We start from the raw sequence: 13,336 nt of genomic DNA on the forward strand, positions 1-13,336 counted from the left end.
GAGTTGGACGATCTTGTAAACACAAGGCTTCACTCATTATAGAATTCCGACAGGCTTCTTAGCCTCTTCCATATTGTCTTTGTACCTCGAAAGTGATATACTGAAACGTTATTCATATGTTGTGCCTGCAAACTGCAATATCGGCCTATCTATGCACACACCAATTTGCCTACTTAGTATTTTAAGTCAACATTTAAGTTTTTCCAAGACTATACTCAATTGTCAGCTAATTGTGTATATGTATGCCACTAGAACTATTTTACATGCTGATTTATCTGACATCTAACGAAACTAAACTGCATCTCTAACTCAAACCACCTGCAAAATAATTCTCAAAGTAGCTTTTCCCCTGCTATATTTTCCAGCTCTCTCCGATACGGTAGATATGCTCAGTGCAAGTTTAACAAAGACAGCTACATCTTGCAGTGGGAGATGGACTACAGAGTTAGGCAAGAAGCACAGACCAGCAGTGGCAAACTGGTAGGTTCCTGAGCATACTGCAATAGCTCTTATTTCTTTTTCCACCTTTCTCTTTGTCCAAGTCAGGGCAATGCTAATTAGCAGGCCATTTCTTTGCAGCAACCTGAGCACATTTCTACCTAAGGGTAAGAAAAGCAGAAAATGTTCTGCCTTGTGTTGTCAGATGAATTTGGGGAAAACCTAGGAGATTCACAGCAGCTGGGAGCACAGGGTGCTGGTAAGATCTTCATTTTCCTCTCAGAACTTATGTAGTTCTTGTGCAAGAGTTGATCTCCATCCAGGTTAGTAGCAAAGCAACTCAATTGCTTGCACCCATCTGCGTAGACATGGTTTAGCTTTAAATTTGTATTTTGGGGAGACATAAGTACCAGACTCATGGCTAAGGATGACACCAAGTGTCATGGCACACAAGAAATTTGGTTTTGCTCTTCCCAAGTGATATTTAGTCTTGAAGTGATTAAGAGGTGCAACCTGTTAAAATTGTCACTCATTTTGATTCCAGTAGGACTGCTGAAATCTAGTTGGAGTTCTGTAACTAATGATGTACCCCAGTCAATACTGGGTCCAATCCTGTTTAATATCTTCATTAATGACCTAGGTGATGGGGTTTGCTGATGACACAAAATTGTGAGGAGTGACCAGAGGGTTGTCCTGCTAATCAGAAGAACCTCAACAGACTAGAGAAATGGGCCAGCAAGAACCTCATGAAGTTCAACAAGGGGAACTGTGAAGTCCTTCACTTGAGGAGGAACAATCACATCCATTCAGTTGGAAAGCAGCTTTGCATAAACGGCCCTGGGGGTCCTGCTGGACATCAAGTTAAACATGAGCCAGCAATGTGCCCTTGCCACAAGGAAGACTACCAGTATTCCGGGCTGCATTACACAAAGTATTGCCAGCAAGTTGAGGGATGTCAGCCTTGCCCTCACCTCAGCACTGGTGAGGCCACACCTGGAGTACTCAGTCCAGTTCTGGTCTCGTTAGTACCAGAGGAACATGGACATACTGGAGAGAGTCCAGTAAGGGGCCACAAAGATGATGAAGGACTGGACCATCTCTCCTATGGGGAAAGGCTCAGAGAGCTGGGAAGGTTCAGCCTCGAGGAAGGAAGGCTCAGGAGGATCTTACTACAGTGTATACATACCTGAGGGGAAGGTTGCAAAGACACTGGAGCCAGGCTCCTTTCAGTGGTGCCCAGTGACAGGACCAGGGGCAATGGGCACAAACTGGAACATGGGAGGTTTCCTCTGAACATCAGGAAACACTTTTCACTGTGAGGATGACTGAGACCTGGCACAGGTTGCCCAGAGCAGTGGTGGAGTCGCCATCCTTGGAGATATTCAAAACCTAATCTGAATACAGTCCTGGGCAACCTGTTCTTAGTGAGCCTGCTTAAGCAGTGGGGCTGGACCAGATGACACCCAGGGGTCCCTTCTAACTGTAACCATTTGTGTATAGGACCTAAAATTAGCATTGCAGAGTTGAACCTTAAGTTACTTTTCTAAGGCCAAGTTTCTTACCTCATTCAATTCCATTTTCAGTTTTCCATGTCAAAAGTAAGAAAACAAACTGACAAATTTTTTATTTAACACACGTTTCTGTTTCTCAAGAAATAACCTTTGACTAGCATCATTCATATGTACATACAAGCATACGAACACCAGTATGTACTTGGTCTATACATATGAACATAATACAGTGGTCCTTAACAATTATATTAGGAATTCTCCTGTTTTTTTGGCTTTTCAGAAAATGTGTGTCATTCATGTTTTACTCTTTGGTTACTTGATCTGTTTAAGCAGGATATTTTAGTGACATCATTTTCAGCTACAACACTTAATTTATCCTTTCTCCTTGGTTCTGAGAGGCATTATATTTACAAAGCAAAATGTCTTGTCTTGTCAAGCCCTTGACCATATTTCCCTTCTCAGAAGACATTTACATTTTCCTTAATGGTTCAATAGTAAAGTGACATTAGTGGAGCCAGATAACATAAAGCATATTACATAGTGGTCCTAATCCTACCTCTGAGAATGAATGCAGTGTTAGCATTTCCATACACATTTCTTGCACAAATGATTCAGTATTTTTTATAAACATGACTAAAATTATTTTCCTAATTTGCAACTCATCATATGCCCAGATTTTTCAATTTTGCTTGCCACAATTCCTCATTAAAATGATTTTCCAACTGGAGAGAGATTTTTATGACTGAAAAAAGTATTTTCTGTCTCATCCATGAATGTGAGAAAGTGGGGCATGCTTCAGCCCTCTCATTCCTTTTTATGTTTCTATTTGTGTTCTCATAAGCTTTGGTTTCAAGGAAAATTGATATTTTAGATGCAGTTTGTTCAGTGGCTCTTTGGCCATTGTCTGGCTTTGTGCCTGTTCAGATGAGAGGCAAAATTGAAAGGAATTTCCTTAGAGGTGTATTTTTTGCCTTGGTTGAAGACCCATAGGTTTTTGTATTTGCCTGGGTTGAAGACGTGTCCAGAGGCTAAAATCAAGACTAATACAAGCTGAAGTCTTACACTGCTTAATTAAAGCATCTGCACTGTTTTCTTTCACCGTTGAATGCTTCTGACAAACAAGTTCCTAGAGCAATGTGGATCTGATGTTTTCCAGATTTTGTAGGTGCAGCATTCCTAGCATGGTCTTAATTTAGTGCACCAAATGTATACATTGGTGATGCTTCTTTTCAGCCTCTGACTTTCTTTCTTTCTTTCAAAGGAGAGAAATAATTGTCTAGCTGTCCTGTGGTTTCAAGGGAGGGAATAACAGAATATACAAGAAGGCTGGTTTTAGTCAGTGAGGAGGGATGTTGCATGAGATACCTGTATTAGAAAGTCCTTCCCCCAGCATAGATGGTTTATATACAGTCTCTTGTCACCAGGAGCTGCGAGTTGTCAAGTTAAGCTGAAAGGCAGTTCCAGCTGCTGAGTGGTAACCCCCAGACTGGACACAGCAGGCTGCAACAGGGAAAGTGTGGTACAAAACAGGTAATTAGCAAAAACCTGACACCCTAACTTCTCACTTTTCTTAATGGAAAAAAAAATGAATCATCATGATTTTTTTCTGAGTGTCATTTCCTTAAACTGTACTGATCTGTAGAAATGGTTCCACTTCATAAATGAGTCAGGTGACCCAAAGATTTCTATCTCTTTTACCAGTTGAGCGTGCTGCGGGACTGGCCTTTGTGTTCCCCACAGAGATCACAGTCCTACAATTGGGGTGTAAAAGTGCCAACATGCCTATGGAAACTTATGACGCTCAAGTTGTCTCTACAGACTTGAGCCTGTAGCGTGATATTTATATGCCTAAGACTGAAATCTACAAACCCAAACAGCTAAGCAGACACTCCCTGAACTGGCCAGTAGAAAACTTCAAGAAGTGTTTGGATTAGAAATACATTTGCTTTGTTTGGAACTGATATGCATGGAAAATCTGGAGCAATGAAGACTTACCATCAGTGGGTGGTGATCAGGTTACAGAACATTTAATAAAACTGAAATCACACACATCCAGGAACCTGACAGGATGCACTCATGAGTGCTGAGGGAGCTGGCCAATGTATTTGTAAGGCTACTTTTCATTGTCTTTGACAGATTGTAGAGATGGTGGACGTTCCTGAGGACTGGGAGAGAGCAAATATCACTCCCATTGCCAAGCAGGACAAGAAGAAGGATCTGGGGAACCACAGACTGGTCAACCTCACACCAATCCCTGAGAAAGTGAAAGGGCAAGTAGTCCTGAAACCCATAAAGGACAAGAAAGTGGATTGAAATTCAGCAGAAATTTACAAACAAGAAATGTCATTATCAAGGCTCTAAAAAGAAATTAGGGAAAGGGAAACTGAAAATAAGGCCAGCTATTTTTAAATCTGAAGTTCTATATTTACAGGAAATGCACAAACCCCAACAGGGCAAACAAAACAAGAGGCACAGGAGTTGCTTGCAGCTCTGAAACTCTATCAGCCAACAAAAGCTCTTGCTCACTCTGCTGGTTCCTTCTAGAGCCACAGAGTGTGTGTGTCCTCTGATTCTTTTAGCTGCATTTTTCAGGGTTCTTGTCCTATTTATTTGTCTGTCTCATTTCATTTTCATTTTCACATTCAGCTACTGGTTCTTCAAGTCAAAAATCTCTCTATTTTTACAGTTAGCATTTCTGAGTGCTCACCAGCATGCCCCTGTGTTTGGTTTTACAGATACACAATCTGGTGGAGAAACATACCAACATTCTCTCAAACCAAGAGACTGCTATTACATCTGCTGCAAGTAGGGCAACATACGACAGAGAGAAAGTCAATCAGGCTAAGTTAGGTATCTGTGTCCAGGTGCTGGCAGTGGGGTGTCTGCAGGGTTGGCCTCTGTGAGAAGAGGCGTGGGACTGCCCCATGCCAGTCACAGCCCATTCCAACTAGTTCCAACCAGCTCCAAAATGGACCCACCAAAGGACACAGCTGAGGTCATCAGCCACATGGCACAGAGAAGTGGCACTCTGTGAAATGTAATTAAGAAATGGCAAAATGCCAGACGGCAGAGTAAGGAGTGAGGAAAAGAAAAAGCATGAGGAGCAACTCTGTGAATACCAAGGTCAGTGAAGAAGCAGGGGGAGGAAGAGGTGCCCGAGGTGCCAAAACAGAGATTCCACTGCAGCACATGGAGGACCCCACACTGGAGCAGGTAGATATTTCCGGAAGGAACTGCAGCCTGTGGCTAACCCATGCTGGAGCAGGGGAAACGTGTGAGGAGGAAGGAGCTGCAGAGAGAAGTCATTATAGACTGACTCCAAACCCCCATTTCCCATCTCCCTGTGCTGTCCAGGGCAGGAGGGGAGGTAGGAGAGTTGGGAGTGAGGTGGTGAAGTTGAGCCCAGGGAAGACAAGTCAAGGGAAGGTGTTGTTTTTACTTGTCTTTGTTTCTCACTACCCAAAACTATTTTAATTGGCAACAAACTAAACTAATTTTCCCCACGTTGAATCTCATTTGCCCATGATGGTACCTGGCAAGTGATCTCCCTGTTTTTACCTTGACGTGGGCTTTTTCATCTTATTTCCTCCCCTTACCCTGTTGGAGGAGGAGGAGTGAGAAAGTGTCGAGATCCATGCCTGGCAGCTGGCCAAGACCAACCCACCACATGGGTAAATGATGTATCTTCGAGGGAAGGTTTTGCCACTTTATCGAAAGTACACTGTATCTTCTGCCCTGTAGATTTTGTAGCAAGCACAAAAAGACAAGAATCACATGGTGTGAACAACAGTACTACCATGAAGGACATCCTCTTCCTTTCTCCCACAAGGAAAAAGAAGATTAAGGTCTTTATTTAGATCCATTAGGTTCCAATCATCTAAGAAGTCTGGTTAACTTAAAGAAATAGAAGACCATGCTTAAGACTGATGAGAGCAGGAAATGTCAGGAAAAAATTGTCATGCACTCTCTTGCAAAAGGTAATACTTCTTGGGCTGGGGGGACACTGCTGCCCTGCTTCATGGTGGGGGCTGCAAATATCTGTAGGAAGATAGAAGCTCAGAAGTGCTCTGACAGTAAGTGAATGAGAAGCTGTTATTAAATCCCACCGAGAAACTTACAGTCTGCCTGGAATAAAGTGGATCTATATGGCTAGGAGATGTTCTATATGAGAATGACAACACCTTGGTGCCTCAGTAGATAAAGAAGACAACCTCTTGACAGCTTGTATAAGGTAAATTTCACGTGTTACTTCCACAACCGAGATACTGTATTGTAAAACTGTTGTGTGTTAGGGTAGGGTACAAATTAGTCTTTCATCAGCCTGTCACTGCTTTATACAGGACACTGCTGAAGGCTACTGTCAATTCATTCATTAAGGATCCATATACATGTACTGTTACTCATGGGATGAATTCATTTAAGCAACTCAGTTGGCTAAAGCTGCGTGAAATGAGTATTCAATTAAATCTGTTTTGGATCTCATTCAGATATTCAAATAAGTTAAACCTTTGGCTTGTTCATTTGTGAAATAAGCTCTTTTATATGGATGTAAAATGGCTTTTCACAATGGGTAAGCTCTGATCTCTGATCCACACATGTGTAACAACTAGAAGTAGCATAATCCAGGAATTTGAGAAGCTAGCAACAGTATCTGCACTGAACTGTTGCTCCATTGGGACTCTTCACTCTTCCAAAACCACATTAGGCCAGACATGCTTGTCTTGCATGTCTGTGCTTGAAGATAATGAAAATGCAGCACTGAAACATGGAAGAGTAGTTCCTAACACACCTGATCTTGACTTTCCTTTCTGAAACTCTGGAATATGGTCTGTAAACACAAACTGTCATTATTCACTTTTCAGGGGACTTTTCACCTCATGAAGTTTTTGCGTAGCTAACTTCAAGCACTCATTTCAAAACTTTTGAAGACACCAGTCTTTTTAAAATCAGGTTCTTCCAGACTTCTTAAACTAGGTTCTTATCTTAAGCTGGAGATTCACAAAACTATCAGTAAAATGTTAGCTACATAGACTGAAATCAATATGTGAATCATTGAGCTGGTACTAGTTTTGGATAAATATGACCAAAGACATGGTTACATGGTTGAACAAGTGAAGACTATCTGTCTAGATGTAGTTTCATTGTATTAGGTGAAATGTTTGTCTTTTCAGTGCAACATTCAGCAGTGACTAGACAGGAGAGACATTCCACAGAAACAAGCTGGGGAAGAAATACCTGACTTGGTTATTTTTGTTTCTAGATGATATGATCTAGCTGGGAAAGAGAGTTTGTGATCATCTCCTGACAATCTTTACCTGATGACCAATTCAGCTACCAATAGTATCCTATGTGCAGCGTGATTGCCTAACTGAATGGAGTCTCCCGGTCCAAGGAGGGTAGGCTAGTGTATTTCACCAAGATGAAAGGCAAGTCGTGTTGTAGGGACTGTGACTGATAGATGACACAGGTCAAATGTATGTCTTTCTGTTAGATATGACAGACAAGGGTGCTGTCACTATTGCACTCACTGAAGATGACAGGAGGCTACCTGTACAGTGACAGTAGGACTGACGACAGAGCTGAAAATAAATAAAGACCTCCCCTGCACAAAAAGATTTCCACTGAAGGCTGAACAAACCATCACACTGACCTGGCTTGAACTAGAGAAAAGCCTGCTGCTTCAGAAATGCTATATTATTTTCCGATTCAGTTATACGTTTCCATAATTCAGTCATTCTTAAGGATATCCGCAGCTTATAAACGGGCAACATTTCTGCATAAGGCATCAATAAGCATTAAGAAAAACATAGAACATCCTAAATATTTTTTTAATATACCTGGGACAAATTCTGCACTCCTTTATTTTGTTTGGGTTTGTTGTTTTTTTTTTTTTTTTCTTAATTGGAATTTTTAGGAGGATTGTTGTATGCGTTATTTTAAAGATTAAGTTCTATTTTTTTTGTGAAAATAGATGTAGAGAGATGAAATGGGGTATAAAACAGAGGGTAACTTTGCCAATTAAAATAAGATTCAAGTAAGATCTGGAAAAACATGCCATTTCAAGTGAAGGACATCCACCTAATTTTGTTACTATCAGATGAAAAAGGTGAAAATCCAAAATAAGCATTTACTCACAAAAAATGTAACAAAACAAGTGAGAACTATGGCAACAAAAACCAAGGAAATTCCCCACACACACCAAAAAAAAAACCCTCACGGCTTTTCAGTCTCTTACTACTGTGGGGGAGTTTGAAAAAGAAAACCAAAACCAAAATCAACCTAGTTTAAGAAATGGATCCTTCCTTTCCAACCTGAATGATTCTGTGGACTATTTTTATCTTGTATTTCATTTCTCTTTGGTAGAGGTGGGGCATGCTCTTCAGCAAACAATCCCCTTGCCAGCAGGAGTAATGAGGGTTGACTATGCAAGATGGAGGAATAGATTTGATAGTAGGAACAGAAGACAAGGACACCTACTGAGTGAAATGGCATGGCTAAGGCACTGCATGTGTTGCAAGTCTGGGGAGAGTTTCCTTCTCTGTGGGTTGTACTTGATACACTTTACAAAGATACAAAGGCCAAAAAGCAAGCAGCCAAATGAGCTAACAATATAACACGTGAATTTGTGAAAATTATCCACATATACTCCTCTTCTTCCTTCCTAGGAATCCCCCAGAATTTCTGTAGGTTACTGCAGATCTGCCTGGTTGGGTGGAGTATTAGAGCTGTATTTAGAAGTTTTATATTCTTGAAAAAATGTGACTTCAGTTTCATTTGTTTGAAATATATCCATATTACTTAGTGTGCTGCAATATCTTCTGACAAGTCAGACCTCAAATTTTTACTATATGGAACTGAGTATACTCATACTCTTCCTTGAAGGTTTTTTTGAAACAGGTATTTTTTCTATCACAATCACTTATGTCTCATAAGGAAAACTTACCACCCCAAAATAATGAAGATTGTTAAATATGGGCCAGAAATGAACAGTGTTTTTGTCAGCTGACAAAGAACATTAATCTGAGTATATAATTTGACTTTTCTGTTGTATTAATACCTTCTTATTAAATAGATTCAGAGCCTCCAACTCATAAGCAACCTCATCCGAGACCTTGAAACGTTATAGGCAATTCTAAGATCTAGTAATCAAAGAATATATTTATTTTCTTTTGCACTTGCAATTTTCTGTCATACGAACTAATAATAATTCACAATTTCTTTCACAAAGAGGAGCCTATTGCCCCAGGAAAAAATGATCATTTGTGCTTCAAACATGTGGTCTGATTCCTTTTTGGACTGACAGCTTACCTATTGCAACAATCATGAGTCCAAACTAATAAACTATTAACAGGTTCAATAAATTCCTAAAATATCAAGTAGGACCTTCCCATTCCTGCATCATGGCCCATATGAGAAGTGTTGAATAAACTATATAAACCAGGAAATGTTAATTGCTGTAATTGTCTTCTGGTCTTTGATAATGCTATTGAATAATATAGAGCCAAGACCCTATCTCACCAGGATGTCTAACAAAAAAAAAAACCCAACAAACCCTTTTCAAACCCCAAGATCTTTTTTCATGACTTCCCAAGTAAAAGAAAGTTAGGAAAACAATGGTATCTATCAAAGCTACGTGACTGTTCTGGCCATGAGTATACTAACAAAACACCTGCAATTAATTTAATTGTGGTAAGTAGTGAGTGAATGAAACCAATGTTGAAGATTACAAGAGGCCTGTGGGAACAGTATTAGAATCTCTTTTCCATCAATTACCTCTCTGAATAAATCACTCAAATGTATCTATATTCTTTGTTGTCCTGTGTTCTAGTATATTCAACAGCCTTCTGTAAATGATCAAATTCTTTATTATTTAATCAACCATCAGAGCCACTCATTTCGTGTATTACATTGCTGTAAAAATCATCACATATTTTAAAAAAAAAATGAAGGAAATGAAAAATTGGTATGTAGAAGGCAAGGGAATCTTCAAATTACTGCTGCCCAAAGGGGTAATTTCATTAACTCAGCAGCCTAAGATGTTGTTTATCCCCTAGTTCTTAAAACGTGTTGCAGCATTTATTCTGAGATGTATTTTTTACAAAAGTACCAACAGATCTCTAACTTCCCACTAATACCAATCCTCTATCTGTCCAAGCTATTAACACGGTCCCAGGCTCTCTTGATGAACTATTAAAATGATAAAAGTCCGTTGTAGCAAAGACTAGTTTAAGAAACGCCCAATCACTTCTCAACAACTGGTATTTGGGATAAAGAAACAGACACCAAAAATAACACAAAACATCTCCTTCATTTCTTAGTAATTTTCTTATTTTAGTCAGATATTTTAATTTGAGACTTATCTCTGCTACAGACAAAAATCAGTCCCAATGCTCATGTACCAGAGCTCCTTAGATGTTACCAGCTGAGAGGTGTCATTAACTTCAGAGGACCCGTGCTAACTGGACCAACCGTGAATCATCAGATGAAATCAAGTGTTCTTAAAGTCAAGTTGAACATAAATATGTTTGGGGTTTTTTTTGTTGGTTTTCTTTTTGTTTTTCTTTGTTTCATTTTCATTTGTATTGGTTGCGTTTTGGGGTTGGTTTTCATTGAGTTTTTTGTTTGGTTGGTTTTTGGGTTTTTTTGGTTTTTTTTTTTTGTTAGAAGAAATAATTGCCAAACTTAATCTTTCTTCCTTTTACGAGCACTTCCATTTCATACTTCACTGTGAAGAGTATTGCTTTCACACAGTTTAACAGGAGCATTTGGGTTCAAGAAGGGCTAAATTCATGGGAAGTTGAGGAGCGGGAATGGATCGCATGCCGAAATGAACAAGAGTTTCCATGTATCACTTCTTAACATGTGAAAGGCCATGAGTTCCGACCCACTGATTTTATAAAAATCATGTTCAGTCCCTTGCTTTTGCTAGTTCTGACTACTGTAATTGCTCTTACTTTGCCAAAAAGATAGCTGGGGCAGGGTTAGGATGTATGAGGATAGCTAGGATAGTGCAACAGTCATGACATTAATGACTGTTCTGCTGCTCACTGGACAAATGCACCTCAGTCTGGGCAGTGCAGAAAAAGCTCCCCAAGCTGAATGACAGGACAGGCACCCCTCTCAGCCCCATGTGGCCACTCAACAACTATCTCCAGGAACAATGGCATATTCTAGGCTTTCCAAGGAGCAAGGGTTTTCTACGTAGAACTTTCTGTAGGTTATTTCATATCAGTCCCTGGGTAAAAACTGTTTTGGAGATTACATGGTCTCACTTGGGCTGGATTTTAATGCTGAACTAGAAGTGAAAGGCTAATGGCTGAAACAACCCATTCGCTAGTTCTTATTGTTAAAATGTCAACACAACTCTTGATAGAATTAAAATAGATCAAAGTAAATACTTTTCTGTATTTGTATTAAATACCCAAGTGCAATAAGCCACTTTATGGGCCAGTGAACTGGAAAATGAAATTATTGTATTAATGTGACTTTTTACTTATGATAGGAATGCAGCATCATAAAAATGACAACATATTGGCTTTATTTTCACACCTGAAAATAAAAAGCAAAGCAAGAAAAAGTCTTCTAAAGTAATGTAAAAGGACATTGTTTTAAGTTTTTCCCCAGCTCTGGCACTTTGTATTTAGGGTCTGGAGAAGAACTGTTTTATGACTGATTAAAACAGCCTTTCAGAGGAGTCTGTGAAGGGAAAGCATGTGCAGACCCTTCGGCAGGAGTATTTTCTTACACACGGTGACCGTTTTCCCCCCCAGCCCACCTGGCCTCCAGGGCACCTCATGGCAAGCCTGAGGCTACCCACTGAACTTCCAAGTCTCTCACGCAGTGCATCCAGTTTCCTGCCCGCGCTCCATCTCTGTGTCCCCCAAAATAACCCTCTGGAAACCTACAGCATTTAAACAACTCTGTGAGTTATTTGCAAGACCCAGTGTCCCCTGGCTGCCCTGCTCCTGACTGAGGCAGTGGGATGGGCCCCATCTGCCAGTCCCCTCTCATGGGGAGCCCCTGCCCCTCTTAAGCTGTGCTGTGCCCCAGAAGTTTTTTTGTGTTGAAGATTATTTTTACCAAAGTTATTATCATCCTCTATCTGTGTGGAGGAGAAATGTGTCTAATCTAATTTTATCTGATATCTTACATAATCCTTCCTAAGAAATAAATTAAAAGCATTGGTACTGGTAGGAAAAAGGGCTCTAAGTTTTAATTTAGATTTGGCTAATCATAATCCTGCCTCCTGTAAGAAGGTTTTTGTTAATATGAATTTAGTTCTTAAGAGACTTTTTTTTCTTAAAACCATCTTGGTCATTAAATCTCTTACAAAACCTGATTTAAACAAATAGACCAGAGTCAATCAAAACCCAGTAGAAATCACTGCATCAGTATAGTTCACCACTGATACAATTCCTGAAGCAAGTTAATACGATCCCCCAAAGGGTGGGGAAATAGTGATCACAAATTTATTTTGGTGCTTATTCAGTGTTTATGAGTGTTTTGACAATTGTAGATCTCAGCAATATCTTTTTTTTTTTTTTTTTTTTTTTTGTAGATTCAACAAGTTTAATGAACACTAACAATTACAATTATTACTTTGCTCCAAAATTTTCTCTCACAGTGCCAAAAACTTCTAGTGTGCTTAGTAGACCAGAGTAACATTGGAAACTCTTCAGCCTTTATATTTTGGGAAATGGTTGCTTTTCCACAGAAAGGTAATCATGAGCTGGCAGCTATGGGGTATCAGCAATCAGCAAGACCAGGGGTGAACAGCACGCAAAAATACTCATAATCTACTGGTGGATGGCTACAAATAACACTGGCATTGTAAGATATCTGGACTGGTTCATAAATTATTCACAGGCAGGAATAAATGTGTCAAATAATATATTCATAGTGATTTAAATGACTTGTTATAGGTTATTATAGGCCTGATAATGACCTCATTTCTCTGCTGTAAGTTAGTAGCACATCTACTGACACCGGAAAAGACCTTACAGGAGAAAACTGAACCCGAACTTCATTCTTGTCCTTGGTAAGTTTGTATTTCTAGGTATTAAATGAAAAGATAGCAACTAAGAGAAAGACCAACACTATCTGACTTTTGAGGGAGTGAACTGTAAACTCTTCTGTCCATCACTGTTTAGTCCCACAGGTGTTTAAAGTGCAGTAGGTGCTTCTTGGAGGATCTGGATATTTCTTATGAGCCTGAATTCGGGTGTCTGAATTCATTCAACCTGTTCTTGACAGACTAGGTAAATAGTTTTAGCTCCTGTCTTACCTCTGCTATACTTTTAAGAGTCTAGACAGGTATACTTAGGATATGCTAAAAATCACTAAGTTAAGAAAGTATCCAAGGCCACTTTTATCCATATATGTAGTCA

This window comes from Leptosomus discolor, chromosome Z, assembly GCF_034619465.1.
Source record: "Leptosomus discolor isolate bLepDis1 chromosome Z, bLepDis1.hap2, whole genome shotgun sequence".
NCBI classification, from domain to species: Eukaryota; Metazoa; Chordata; class Aves; order Leptosomiformes; family Leptosomidae; genus Leptosomus; species Leptosomus discolor.